This window comes from Dermacentor albipictus, chromosome 2 (assembly GCF_038994185.2).
Source record: "Dermacentor albipictus isolate Rhodes 1998 colony chromosome 2, USDA_Dalb.pri_finalv2, whole genome shotgun sequence".
Classification (NCBI taxonomy): domain Eukaryota; kingdom Metazoa; phylum Arthropoda; class Arachnida; order Ixodida; family Ixodidae; genus Dermacentor; species Dermacentor albipictus.
The window spans coordinates 177,303,388-177,319,312 of record NC_091822.1 but is presented as its reverse complement, the minus strand read 5'-3'; positions in this window follow the sequence as shown (position 1 = coordinate 177,319,312).

Genomic DNA, 15,925 nt, shown 5'->3' with positions numbered 1-15,925 from the left:
ACGCACGTTGCCGTATTCAATTTCTTTTATTTCATTTTGCGATGCGTATCTTTTCTCTTCGCCCAAAGCGCGCCTTGTGGGCGTTTCCCCGAGCCACAAATGCTCTGAGCGCGCACGTATCACTGACCCCCTATATCTCTTGACATCAATGATTTCAAGCTCATTTTTTATATTCCTTATCTCTGTTGACAACTCATCTGGCTGTGGGCATTTTATCGACAACAATACGTTAAGCTTATTTCGCAATTCATTTTCTTTTCTTTTTTCATTGTAGCGTAACACAGAGGCTCTTTCAATGGCTGTTATTTTAAATTCCTGTTTAAACTCTTCCCACATCGCTATAAACCCCGCGGATTCACTAGCAAGCATCTCTCGTATATGTTCTTTTATAAACGCGAGAAAGGTTGCGTCGTCCAGAAGTTTGGCGTTGAATTTCTATAAGCACCAATTAAAAGGGCGGTTTTCTTTTCTCTTGCCGAGCGAGAACATTACAAGACTGTGGTAGCTGAAGGATACGTGCCTCACGTCATAGCTTCTACACAACGGAACCAGTCTCGCTGATATATAAGCTCGATCTAATCTCGCGTGACTGCCCCGTTGGAAATGCGTGAACACAGTCTGCTTTCCACTGCAAAACACCGTACCAACATCTTCTAATTCACGCTCTCGGGTTGCTGCGAGCAAGAAACCTGCACTTTGATCGCATACAAGCAAGTTGTTATTCCGGTCGTCAGAAAAACAAACACAATTGAAGTCTCCCGGCAAGATAATATAGCGCTCAGATTTCAAATAGACATCAAGTTTTCCAAAAAAGTCACGGCGTTCTCTTTCATTATTTGCGGCGTATATGCAAATTACCCGCCATTCCGAATCCCAGAGCGAAAAGTCACACACAATCATTCGACCTTCATCACAAACAAATAGGGATTGCGGTACAATTTCTAAAGACTTCCGCAACAACAAAACACACCCACCGGAACTGCCGACAGCATGGGAAACACACGCACTGTAACGCGCTCTAAATGTTTGAACCATTCGGTCGGTGCGCTCTTCACTTTCAATTTTTGTTTCCTGTAGAGCGACTATGTCTAAATCATTTTCTTGCAGTAACCGGCTGACCTGGTACTGCCGCCTTTTCGCGCCCAGGCCTCGGACATTGAGCGTACCAATGCGTAGCGCTATTACAGATTTTGAAGCCATTTCCTTTTTTTTGTTTTTAGAAGAAGAAAAACAAGCATACTAGTTCAAGTGAACCCATACATCCTGCCATTTCTCAGAACGCGCACAATTCTTTCCTAGGCAAAAGCGACCGAACTTTACAATTGTACTCTGCAGCCCGTCCCTCACCTCGCATACTGGCATTGCTGGGCGACGCCCTCGTTATTACGGGGGCGCCTTCGGTACCGTCGGAATGGAATCCGGCGGAATGTGAGGCTTTGGCTTGAAAGAAGGACGGCGGTACGAACTTTCTGTCCTGGGCGGCTCCTGTGCCTTCCCGCTGCCCCCTTCATCACCTTCGGAAACTTGCGTGTGTGGGCGTTTCGCAGACGAGCTGCTCGCGACGTCCATGTCTTCTTGGTCGCTACTCGGCGAGGCTTGAGTGGTGTCAGAGACGTCTTTGACGGAGCACGTTGGCGTAGCGGTAACCTGTCGTTCAGGCGCCACGTCACTGTGGTCGCTTCCCACACTTTTCTCAAGTTCCTTCTCGGACGTTTCAACAGCTGCCGACGTAGGTTGTGTGTCCTTGATTGCCGCAGCCTCCGACGCGTCCGCCTCGTCCATGATGTGCTCGGTGGGGTCATCCCGGCTCCTTTGGCTCGCTACGCTTGCGTAGGTTTTAGCGCACTGGCTATCGTCATGTCCGAACCGACGACAGAGCTTACACCGTGGGACGCGGCAGTCTCGGCAAATGTGCCCTGTTCGCTGACACCGCAGGCAAAGCGGCGGTCTCCCCGGTACCACCACAAGGGCCGTAATGCCACACACTCGTAGCTGGTGTGGCAGGCCATCCAAAGTCACGCCACCCTTGAGCTGCAGATTAACCGTCCTTGTCGAGGAGCCCTTATCGCCGAGTCCTGGTACACGCCATTGCTCTCTGCAAACGTCCGCACTTTACCGTACGGTGCAAGAGCAGCGCGCACGTCTTCATTTTGTATGTGGTAAAGCAGCCAATAGAGCCTTAGGCGGACAGTATGGGTCCTCGGATCTATCACTAGGCAGCGGTGATTCTTCACAGTCACATCAGTGACGGCGAGCAACTTCTTCATTCCTTCCGCAGTCTTGAAGGTGTCCGCCAACACGTGGTTCATCTGAAACGCCCCCAAGGCAACTACCTCGGGGAGCAATTCCAGACGATCCAATGTATCTCGGAACTCCTCAGCTCGAAACGGCCTGGCTTTAACGCTGCCGTGAAGAAAAACAGTATTTAAAACAGACGAACCTGATGGCAGTTGTGGCAAAATAACGTCATATTCCGTAGAATCCTGTGCATCTGTCCTGTTACCGCGGCCCTGCTGGGCCGCATTCGCCGCTCCAAGGGAGCTCGACATTACACGACCGTACACTACGGTGGCCGGAAGTGGAATCCACACCACAGTAACTTTTTTTTTTAATTCCGAAGTTCACATGAGGAACAATAAGTCACAAACGATAAAGCACATCTGCTACGCTCGAGCTGAGGCGAGCGAAGTTAAAATTTCTTCAATCTCCCTAAATCATCAAGAAGAGTTACCCACTGAGGTGGGTCATGCTGTCCCCGGATGCATTCCCGAAGGTAAGCAGCGCTTTCAATAAAGTTTTCACGTGCACTGCGCGCATTAGCGTCTGCATGCCTTACTCGCATTCCTGTTTTCCACAAGCTGTGGAGGCCAAGAAGCATGAACAAATCATATGGTACATCTTCGTGATCAACCGGCAAAAACCTGATACCATAAGGGTCTAGTGGTAACTCTTTCTTTATAGTTCTCTTTAGGACATCCCAGTGGAATATCGCGCCCCAGCAGTCCAGAAAAACATGTTCGACTGTCTCTGGCCTCTTGCATAAAAGACAGTTCGTTGTCCAAGGGACAAAGATTCCCTTTTCTTGAAGCCACGTTTTGACAGGTAATGCATTAGAGTGTAACATGAAAAAGAATATTTTCACGCCTGGCCTAACTGGCATCTCCTTCACTCGCTTTAAAATATTGATACAAGGCAGACACATTTAAACAACGCGCGCAGGTTCGTGCGCCCCCTCAAGACGACAACGGCGTATTGAAGGAAAAGACGACGAAACAATGGCACGTGTTTTCGCCGCACGCACTCGCATCGCAGGTGGCCGTTGTCGGCGTCTACAAGAAGAAGACGAGGTGAAGCGACGCTCGAGAGAGAAGAAGAAGGCCTTCCTGATCTCCCGTTTAGAACGCGGCAGTGCTTATTATTTACCCCAGGGCACAAGTTCGCCCACAATAAATAGTTTTATCTGGACTCCCTTAATTGTTCGTTACAATTCTGGTGGAGGTGCTGGGTAATGATTTCCAGCCCAATCCGAGTTGGAGAAAGCAGCCCGGAACCACGCCAGCTCAGACCCAACGAGCTTACGCCCGTCCACCAGCGCACGAGCCGTCGCCTACGTGGTGAGCCGCCCGAGTTTCCTCTTTTGCCGGAGCAGACTAAAATAGCAGCAGCAGACAATACAGAAATGACATCCCAGGCAGCCTCAACCCGCATCGTGGTTGATCAGCCGCGAACGCCCGACCCTTTTCACGGCGACACCTTCGAAGACGCCGAGGATTGGTTGGACGGCTTCGAGCGCGTCGCGGACTACAACGGATGGGACGAAAACCGGAAGCTCCGCAACGTTTACTTCGCGTTGCAAGACTGTGCGCGAACGTGGTTTGAAAACCACGAAGCTGTCCTCCGGTCGTGGGATGACTTCCGATGACTTCCGCGATATGAACGTCACCTCTATGGAGTCGATGCCGGCAATGTTCGGGAACAGCGTGGAGGTCTTACAAGAACTCATAAGGTCTGTGGTTCGAGAAGAGCTCCAGAGGCAACAGCGGAACAACGGCCCCACAGAGGTCTCTTCGTTAGCAGAAGTGGTTCGCGAAGAAGTGAGACAAGCCGTCCGCGAACAGCACCCACCAGCACAGCCGCAAGCGTTGTCACCGGTACGGCCAACGGTATCGTACGCCGAGGTACTCAGAGGATCTCCAGGACGTACTTTCGTAACGACAACTGCGCATGTACCCGAACCTCGGTTCTTGCCATCTCCGCCGGAGACGAGATTCCGGAAAGCTGACATATGGCGCACTCCTGATAGAATCCCGCTGTGCTACCACTGCGGCGAAGCTGGTCATCTCTACAGGATGTGCGAATACCGCAGAGCAGGACTTCGGGGGTTTTCCATAAACGCTCCTTGCCCAAGAAACGGTGAACGCCCTTTCGAGATCCAGGAGTATTTGTCAACGCGCCAAAGCCCGCAGACTTCACAGCAACACCAACCTCGGTCAACAGTGCCGCTGAGGTATCGATCACCGAGCCCGCGTCCATCCTCAAGTTCCCCAAGGCGACGCCCCCAAAGCCCACGTCGGGAAAACTAATACCGGCGACCTGTGGAGGTGAGGCCGCTGTCGACGCAAGAACGGAGCCTCCAGCGCTGATTCTGAAACATAACGACGGACGCGAGAGCAGTTGCGAAAAGAGTGACGTAGCTTCCGATTTATGTGTGTTTATAGATGGCTGCGAAATTACTGCTTTAGTAGACACAGGCGCAGACCATTCCGTGATGAGCAGAGTACTTGCCAGAAGACTGAAAAAAGTGCTCACTCCTTGGAGAGGACCGCAAATTCGAACCGCCGGTGGCCACCTTATCAACCCGGTAGGCAGGTGCACTTCTAGAATCGGAATACGCGGCTTTACATACGTCGCCAGTTTCATTGTCCTATCAGAATGCTCAAGGGATGTAATTATTGGAATGGACTTTTTGCAGGCGAACGGTGCAGTTATCAACTTGCAGGAATCCTGTGTGTCGTTCTCAACGAAACACGCCATCGCGACGTTCGAGTGTGAAGAACAATTCGATGCGCTTCAGATTATAGACGACGACGTCACGATACCCCCAAGATCCAGCATAGCTGTCGCCGTAAGGAGCACCGTATTCAGCGACTATGAAGGAATAGCAGACAGTAACACTGGGCTCTTACTCGAAAAAGGGATCTGTATGGCAAGGGGCCTTGTTCGGCTGCGTGACGGGTGTTCAAATGTCTTCCTGACTAATTTTGGAAATGAAGTTCAGCATGTTGCGAAGGGCACCGTCATTGCCCGCCTTAACGATTATGAACAGATTACGGATTTGAGCTCTTCCGATGGTGCACTACTGGAGTCTGACAACGTAGACTCCATACTCGCATCCGTCTACATCGAAGCAGCACTATCACCGAGCCAGAAGCAGCAAATTGAGGACCTTGTACGAGAATTCGCCTCGTGTTTCTCAACGACATCGAAAGTCCAGAGAACATCCATCGCCAGACACCGTATCATTGTCGACGAAGCTGTGAGGCCTATTTGCCAGCATCCCTACCGAGTGTCACCGAAGGAGAGAGAGATCATCAGCAAACAAGTCGAAGAAATGCTTAGAGACGACGTAATTCAACCATCAACCAGCCCGTGGGCTTCACCTGTGGTGCTGGTGAAGAAAAAGGATCAGACCTTGCGCTTCTGCGTTGATTATCGGAAGCTAAACGTCGTCACAAAGCGGGATGTCTATCCACTTCCGAGGATCGATGACACCCTCGATAGACTACGGGATGCGCAATTCTTTTCCTCTCTCGACCTCAAAAGCGGATACTGGCAAATAGAAGTGGACGAACGTGATCGTGAGAAGACAGCATTCGTGACACCAGACGGACTATACGAATTCAAGGTGCTTCCGTTCGGCCTCTGTTCCGCACCTGCCACCTTTCAGCGGATGATGGACACTGTGCTCTCTGGGTTAAAGTGGCAGTCCTGTCTGGTTTATCTTGACGATGTCGTGATTTTTTCTACCACCTTTGCTCAGCATGTGGAACGACTAAGGACTGTGCTCAAAGCTATTAGTTCAGCAGGGCTGACGATAAAGCCACAAAAATGTCACTTCGGCTTCCATGAGCTCCTTTTCCTCGGCCATGTGATTAGTTCCGAAGGCATCCGTCCTGACCCTGAGAAGACCGCAGCAGTAGAAAAGTTTCCTAGACCAACCAACAAAAAGGCCATTAGGCGATTCCTAGGACTTTGTGCCTATTACAGGCGTTTCGTGAAAAACTTTTCGAAGATTGCCGAGCCGTTAACGCGATTAACGAAAGAAGATATGCCTTTCGTATGGCACAGTGAACAAGAAGATGCATTCAATGAGCTGCGACGGCGACTGCAAAACCACCCGGTCCTTGCGCACTTTGATGACGAAGCGGAAACAGACATCCACACAGACGCCAGCAATTTAGGACTTGGTGCCGTCCTCGTTCAATGGCAAAACGGAGAGGAAAGAGTGATTGCATACGCTAGCCGCACTCTTTCGAGGGCTGAAACGAACTATTCAGCCACCGAAAAAGAGTGCCTCGCAGTAATATGGGCCATAGGAAAATTCCGACCATACTTATACGGTAGACCGTTTCGAGCAATCAGTGACCATCACTCATTGTGCTGGCTTGCAAACCTGAAAGATCCTTCTGGACGACTTGCTAGATGGAGTCTGAGGCTGCAGGAATACGACATAACGGTCGTGTACAAGTCAGGTCGCAAACACAGTGATGCTGATTGTTTATCACGTGCTCCGGTCGAATCTGCTCCTGTGAAAGATGGCGACGAATTTCCGTTTCTAGGAGCCGTGACCACATCTGAGATGGCCAAACACCAGCAGTCTGACGCCGAGTTGCTTCTACTCATCAGGCACCTCGAGGGACACCCCGTCCATGTTCCGCGAGTTTTCTGCCGGGGATTGTCATCGTATGTGATGAGAAATGGCGTCCTGTACAAAAGAAATTTTGAGCACAGCACAGAGAAATTTCTACTCGTCGTTCCTTCAGCTTTGCGATCGGAAATCTTAGAAGCCTGTCACGATGACCCATCAGCAGGACACCTCGGGGTGAGCAGAACCTTCGCCCGAATTCATGCTAAATACTACTGGCCAAAGCTATTGAATTCAGTACAGCATTATGTACGAACATGTCGGGATTGCCAGAGACGCAAAACGCCTCCATTAAAACCCGCAGGCCTCCTTCAACCAATAGAACCCCCAGGAGCCCCGTTCGAACAAGTAGGAATGGACTTGCTCGGTCCCTTTCCGACATCGTCATCAGGGAAACGATGGATTGTAGTAGCCACGGATTACCTAACCCGATATGCCGAGACATCCTCTCTCATCAGTGCAACGGCTGTCGAAGTGGCTGAATTCTTTGTCACCAAGATAGTATTACGACACGGTGCGCCTGCAATTATTATCACGGACCGAGGAACTTCGTTCACAGCCGATTTGACGCAATCCATTATGAAACTGACTCATACCAGCCACAGGAAAAAAACTGCCTATCATCCTCAAACAAATGGGTTAACCGAGCGATTGAACAGGACGCTGACCGATATGTTGTCAATTTACGTAGACTTAGAGCACCGTACATGGGACAAGATCCTACCCTATGCGACATTCGCCTACAATACCGCATTGCAAGAAACCACTCAAGTAACGCCATTCCAACTTGTTTTTGGTCGAACAGTCACCACACCTTTGGATGCAATGCTGCCTGTCAGCGACAGTACAGAACAGAACCCTGACATCAGTGACTTTACGCAGAGGGCCGAAGAAGCACGTCAGCTGGCGCGACATCGCATTCAACAAAGGCAGCGCATCGACGCGGACCGTTACAACCTGCGGCGAAGGGAAGTTGAGTATGCACCAGGCGACAGAGTATGGGTGTGGACCCCCGTGCGGATGCGCGGCCTGTCCGAAAAACTTTTGCGCCGTTATTTCGGCCCTTACCGAGTACTTCGCCGCATCAGTCCCCTGAACTACGAAGTTACGCCAGAAGGACAAGTGAGCTCGTCACGATGCCGGCGTCGCACAGAAACTGTACATGTGGTCAGACTGAAGCCATATTATGACAGGCAGTGATTACTCGACCAAACATCTTTTCTGTGCCATATACCGCTTTAGTATGGACAGCTGCTTGTGAACAATTTCGTCGCTTTACGCATCGGGACGATGCGTTTTGGAGGGGGGATAATGATACAAGGCAGACACATTTAAACAACGCGCGCAGGTTCGTGCGCCCCCTCAAGACGACAACGGCGTATTGAAGGAAAAGACGACGAAACAATGGCACGTGTTTTCGCCGCACGCACTCGCATCGCAGGTGGCCGTTGTCGGCGTCTACAAGAAGAAGACGAGGTGAAGCGACGCTCGAGAGAGAAGAAGAAGGCCTTCCTGATCTCCCGTTTAGAACGCGGCAGTGCTTATTATTTACCCCAGGGCACAAGTTCGCCCACAATAAATAGTTTTATCTGGACTCCCTTAATTGTTCGTTACAATATACTGCCCTGGGCCTCCACGATAAGGCGCACGGTACAATGGCACCGGCAGCATGATATCCACAAGACCTTAGTACACCTCTTTCTTCGGAACACTGTACAAATAGTCTGGGGAAAAACACACTTCTAACAACTTAGAAGAAAGCAGAACCTCGCGCGAAAATGCGGTTACAGCACCGCACATGTTTTCACCAGAGGACACTATGTTTCATGGGAGTAGCCTCTGCAATCGGACTTGTATAACCGTTCTTAAGAAGGTGTCATTTTGATCACGAAAGAAAATAAAGCGTGATACCACTTGACGCAAAAACAAATGAACCAGTCCAAGGCCTCCACTCTTCACTGAAAGAAACAGGTTTGTTCTCCTCGTTTTTTCCCAGGTCGAAGACCAAAGAAAGACGGCAAATATACGATGCAATTTTTGAATAGAGGTCCGCGAAGCACACAGCACATTCATGAGGTACCATATTTTTGAAATGAGAAAAACATTGCAGACAAAGGCAGGTGAGAATATTGACAGAGTCCTTCCTTGCCATGCTCCCACTTTCTCTCTCGCCCTTGACATTTCTTCGTTCCAAAGTGGGCTGGGATCGCGATAACATTCTAGGGGCACACCAAGGTATAGCGTTGGTATGGGAGACCATTGCAGCCGTGAGAAAAATTGCGGTGTAATATCTAATTCCCCGTGCCAAAATCCAGAACTTTTTTCCCAGTTTACTTGACATCCAGTCTGGTTACAAAACCATTGCAGAATGTTTGTAACTTCACAAATGCTTTCTCTGTTCGTGCAAAACACCGCTATGTCGTCCGCATACGCAAGAAGTTTCACCTGAGCAGATTGCAGCTTGAAACCCGTGACGTATTCACTGTTGATAATGGCCAGACATAAAGGTTCTAGATACGCTGCAAAAGGCAGGGAAGAGAGCGGACAACGTTGCCTCACCGAAGAACGCTCTGTGAGGCGCTCAGTAAGGTCACCATTAACTATAATTGCGTGTCATACAATTTGCGTACGCCATTTTTATTCCTTCTACTATTGCACTACCCAGGTTAGCATGCTCTAGAATGGAGAAAAGAATGTCATGTGAAACGCGATCGAACGCTTTAGCCAAGTTCAGCTGTTTCATAGCTACCTGGCTTCCAAGCGCGTCAACACATTCCAATACGGTTCTGGCCACATGTATATTTGTTGCAATGCTGCGTCCTCTGATGCCACAGGTTTGGTGCGGCCCTAATGATTTGTCGATTACACTCTGAAGTCGTGTGGCTAGTACTTTCATGTACACCTTGTAGTCGACATTAGTGAGGCTGATAGGTCTGTAGGAACCCACTAACATTCGTTTTTCCGGATCATCAGACTTGGGAATAAGTACAATTATTGAAATACCAAAGGACAATGGAACTTTTTTGCGTTCATACGCTTCTGTTATCACTTGTAACAAGAACTGAGAAACATGTTGTTTGAAGGTTCTATAGAAGGCAGCGTTCAGCCCATCTGGCCCCGGTGCTTTTCCAGATGGACGATTATCTATTGCTTTCTCGATCTCTTCCAAAGAAATAGGCAATTCCAAACACTCTCTTACATCATTGTCGAGTGTTCGCATTTGTCGGAGGAAATCCCCTTCAAACCCTTACGCATGCTCACGCTTATTGCCGAAAAGTTCAGCTAAGCCTGGTTCACCGGGTCAATAACCAAGCAGCGACGTTCTTTGACGCGCAGCTCACCGACGCCTGCAATCTTCTTAACGGCATCCGCATCCTTACTACAATACCGCTAGTCACTCGCTTACTGTGTGGACATTACTAATCGTTCAGCTTAATTCGAACGTTATTTTGTTGTCGGTGTAATTGGCGTCACCCATGCTTCGGCGCATTGATAAATGTGTGCGCCCGATCACTTATGTTTGATACGTTGGATGCAGAGCGGGCTTAAGTTTGCGTGACAGTTGGGGTAGATGTGTGTAGACGATATAACGAGTGGTATACTCACTCGTCCAGACGTTTCGCGCCTGAAGTCCCTTACTTGGAGGTTAGCGCTACAATGCTGGCCGATGAATGAATTTTTTTGATCCTCGAGGGAAGCCGAGCATCGCGAAGAGCCAGGAACACATGGAGTCCTTATGTAGCAGCGGTCCGTCAACGTGGACACACAAATTCAGTTGATTTCTTAATTTGCTAGTCACAATTTTTGCAGCTAACTGCTGCGCATGTCTTCAATCCACCACTCCATATTTTGCGGCTTGAACGAAGCATGCTGTGATCGAACAGAAGCAGGGCAGAAGAGGTAATGATTTCGTATTCGCGCGCTTTCTATGAGGCAACGTGTGGCGAAACGTGTGAGTCGCACCGGAAGCACCATCTCGTTTCTCTAGAGGAAAGTGATTCGCGAAAAGGGTGAAAAATCATCATCAGCATCAGCATCATCAGCAGCCTGGCTACGCCAACTGCAGGGCAAAAGGCATTTCCCATACTTCCCTAACTACCCCGGTCACGTGCTAACTGTGGCCATGTTCTCCCTGAAAACTTCTTAATCTCATCTTACTTTCTGCCGCCCCCTGGTACTCTTCCATTCTCTTGGAATCGAGTCCGTAACCCTTATTGACCACCGGTTATCTTCCCTCCTCATTACATGCCCTGCCCATGCCCATTTCTTTTTTCTTGATTCCAACTAAGATGTAATCAACTTGCGTTTGTTCCCTCGCCCAATCTTCTCCCTTGTTATCTCCACTCCCTTAACGTTACACCCATCATTCTTCTTTCCATAGCTCGTTGCGTCGTCCTCAATTTACGTTGAACCCTTTTCGTAAGCCTCCAGATTTCTGCCCCGTAGGTGAGTACTGGTAAGACACAGCTGTTATACACTTTTCTCTTGAGGGATAATGGCAACCTGCTGTTTACGATCTGAGAATGCCTGCCAAACGCCCCCCAGCCCATTCTTATTGTTCTGATTACTTCAGTCTCATGCTCCGGATCCGGCGTTACTACGTGCCCTAAGTAGATGCATTCCCTCACCACTTCCAGTGCCTCGCTATCTATCATAAACTGCTGTTCTCTTCCGAGAGTGTTAAACATTACCTTTGTTTTCTGAAGATCAATTTTTAGACCCACCCTTCTTCTTTGCCTGTCCAGGTCAGTGAGCATGCATTACAATTGGTCCCGTGAATTACTAAGCAAGGCAATATCATCAGCGAATCGCAAGTTACTAAGGTCTTCTCCATTAACCCTTATTCCCAATTCTTCTCAATCCAGGTCTCTGAATACCTCCTGTAAACACGCTGTGAATACCATTGGAAAGATCGCATCTCCCTGCCTGACGCCCTTCTTTATTGGGATTTTGTTGCTTTCTTTATGGAGGACTACGGTGGCTGTGGAGCCGCTATAGATATCCTTCAGTATTTTTACATACGGCTCGTCTACACCCCGATTCCGTAATGCGTGCATGACTGCTGAGTTTCCACTGAATCAAACGCTTTCTCGTAATCAATGAAAGCTATATATAAGGGTTGGTTATATTCGTGCTTGGCAAGGTGCGCTGCAGTGACCACAGGATGCTAAGAACTCGAATTAGCCTAGACCTGGGGAGGGAACGGAAGAAACTGGTACATAAGAAGCCGATTAATGAGTTAGCGGTAAGAGGGAAAATAGAGGAATTCCAGATCAAGCTACAGAACAGGTATTCGGCTTTAACTCAGGATGAGGACCTTAGTGTTGAAGCAATGAACGACAGTCTTGTGGGCATCATTAAGGAATGTGCAAGGGAAGTCGGTGGTAACTCCGTTAGGCAGGATACCAGCAAACTATCGCAGGAGACGAAAGATCTGATCATGAAGCGCCAATGTATCAAAGCATCTAACCGTACAGCTAGAATAGAACTGGCAGAACTTTCGAAGTTAATCAACAAGCGTAAGACAGCTGACATAAGGAAGTATAATATGGATAGAATTGAGCATGCTCTCAGGAACGGAGGAAGCCTAAAAGCAGTGAAGAAAAAACTAGGAATTGGCAAGAATGAGATGTATGCGTTAAGAGACAAAGCCGGCAATATCATTACTAATATGGATGAGACAGTTCAAGTGGCTGAGGAGTTCTATAGAGATTTATACAGTACCAGTGGCACCCATGGCGATAATGGAAGAGGGAATAGTCTAGAGGTATTCGAAATCCCAAAGGTAACGCCGGAAGAAGTAAAGAAAGCCTAGGGAGATATGCAAAGGGGGAAGGCAGCTGGGGAGGATCAGGTAACAGCAGATTTGTTGAAGGATGGTGGACAGATTGTTCTAGAGAAACTGACCACTTTGTATACGCAATGCCTCATGACCTCGAGCGTACCGGAATCTTGGAAGAACGCTAACATAATCCTAATCCATAAGAAAGGGGACGCCAAAGACTTGAAAAATTATAGACCGATCAGCTTACTGTCCGCTGCCTACAAACTATTTACTAAGGTAATCGCAAATAGAATCAGGAACACCTTAGACTTCTGTCAAGCAAAGGACCAGACAGGATTCCGTAAAGGCTACTCAACAATAGATCATATTCACACTATCAATCAGGTGATAGACAATTGTGCGGAATATGACCAACCCTTATATATAGCTTTCATTGATTACGAGAAAGCGTTTGATTCTGCCGAAACCTCAGCAGTCATGGAGGCATTACGGAATCATGGTGTAGACGAGCCGTATGTAAATATACTGAAAGATATCTATAGCGGCTCCACAGCCACCGTAGTCCTCCATAAAGCAAGCAACAAAATTCCAATAAAGAAAGGTGTCAGGCAGGGAGATACGATATCTCCAATGCTATTCACAGCGTGTTTACAGGAGGTATTCAGAGACCTGGATTGGGAAGAATTGGGGATAAAAGTTATGGAGAATACCTTAGTAACTTGCGATTCGCTGATGATATTTCCTTACTTAGTAACTCAGGGGACCAACTGCAATGCATGCTCACTGACCTGGAGAGGCAAAGCAGAAGAGTGGGTCTAAAAATTAATCTGCAGAAAACTAAAGTAATGCTTAACAATCTCGGAAGAGAACAGCAATTTACAATACGCAGCGAGGCACTGGAAGTCGTAAGGGAATACATCTACTTAGGGCAGGTAGTGACGGCAGATCCGGATCATGAAACGGAAATAATGAGAAGAATAAGAATGGGCTGGGGTGCGTTTGGCAGGCATTCTCATATCATGAACAACAGGTTGCCATTATCCCTAACGAGAAAAGTATATGTTAGCTGTGTCTTACCAGTACTCACCTACGGGGTAGAAACCTGGAGGCTTACGAAAAGGGTTCTACTCAAATTGAGGACGACGCAACGAGCTATGGAAAGAAGAATGATAGGTGTAACGTTAAGGGATAAGAAAAGAGCTGATTGGGTGAGGGAACAAACGCGAGTTAATGAGATCTTAGTTGAAATCAAGAAAAAGAAATGGGCATGGGCAGGATATGTAATGAGGAGGGAAGATAACCGATGGTCATTAAGGGTTACGGAATGGATTCCAAGGGAAGGGCGGCGTAGCAGAGGGCGGCAGAAAGTTAGGTGGGCGGATGAGATTAAGAAGTTTGCAGGGACGACATTAGCAGCCTGATTACGCCCTGCAGTGGGCGTAATCAGGCTGCTGCTGCTGCTGCTGATGATGATGATATTCCGCGCATTTCTCTATAACCTGATTGATAGTGTGAATATGGTCTATTGTTGAATAGCCTTTACGAAATCCTGACTGGTCCTTTGGTTGACAGAACTCTAAGGTGCTCCTGATTCTATTTGCGATTAACCTGTAAAACATTGACGTCACTGTTATGGGAAGTTAGTTGCTTATGTCGGCTTTGTATCCCTCTCTCTTATATATCATGCTCATGCTGCTTATCTGCACCCATCGGAGCCTTTACCGTCCATTATTGTTTTCCTCACTACCTCTCCTAATGCTTGCTTAAATTTTGGACCCCATGTCTTTATTAATGTAACTGGGATTCCATCAAAACCTGCCATCTGGACCTGAGCTCGCGGCAAAGCAACGACACCTACAGGAAAGTCTAGGAGGCATTCAGCGAAGGGGGAAGGAAGCGAAGCGTCACGAAGAAGCAAAGTAGGCGGAGGCGCGCTGGGTTGGCCTCCTCTGGCAACTGCTGCGGCTTGTGTGTGCGCTATGGATGTACCTGGTTCGTCTCGCGATCGAGAGGCCACGCGCCGAGCGAGAATGACGGAGCAGCGGCACAAGTGGCGGCAGTCCGAGCGCGAGTCGACCGACCTCGAAGTTGTCGCCAAGCACCGGGCACGAGCTGAACAAGTCCGGCAAAAGGCGCTGGATTGCCGTGCCCAGAAGACCCCAGAAGGAGAAGGAGAAAATGAATAGTGTGAGTAGTACGCTACCAAACTGCTTGAAATAATAAATACTTTGTATTTCCATACACTGCCTTAACATCTCTCGAAATGGCACATTGCACTTTACAAAAATTAAAAAACGGACATAAAACGCACAAAGTAAAAAATAAGCCTTGAAAAAAAACCGCCACATTTACACAAATTCAAAACATTTTAAAAGTATTCCATGCGCAATGCACAAAAGGGAATTAGCACCCATACGCTTGCGCATAACTCGCGTTCATGAAGTGAAACGTCACTAACTTACTTTAATTCCATCCCATCCCCAAAGCTCCGAGTCTAAACCCATGATTCTGTTAATGTGAGTTAGCCCATGAATGGGAGTGATCCCGCCTGACTCTGATTTCTGGTAAATATTAGTCTGAGTGAACTCGGCTGTTTATTTTGCCTATTTATACACCTCATCTATATCACAGCTTGTTTTTTTTTCCCCCTTTCCTGTTCTAAACTGCAAATAGTAGAAGCGTTCGGCTGTTTCGCAGGATACATGGGAATATGGCTGGGATTCTCGTTACTATCAGTGCTCCTTAACCTTGAAGCACACACGGTGAAAGTATTCAGCGGATGCTGTGGCAAGTTGTGTTGTTACTATTTGCTGCAGGACGCCTTGGGAGTTTGGCGTAGCTATCAGAACAATGCCTGGCCATATCTCTACTTTTGTCCCCGGTAGCGTGCTGGACAATAAACAGCGGAGTGGGGCGGGGGGGGGGGGGGGGCACAAGGGGAGAAGGCCTCGCCTAAAACTGAGTCATTCTAGTTAGTTTTTTTTTTCACTGCGTCCCGTTCAGGCATGCGCATCCCTCTCTCGACGCGAGAAGGGCGCTCGGGCTGCCTCTCGTTGCCACGACCCCGAAGCTATGTCACTTACAGAGAAAATTCAGAGCACGCGGTTGTGAACGAATGGTGATGGTGATAGTGACCAAGAGCTACAGCAACAACCGAAGAAGAAAGAAGCTCATGCGACCTCACAATGACGCTACGAGCAGCATCACAGCGTCGT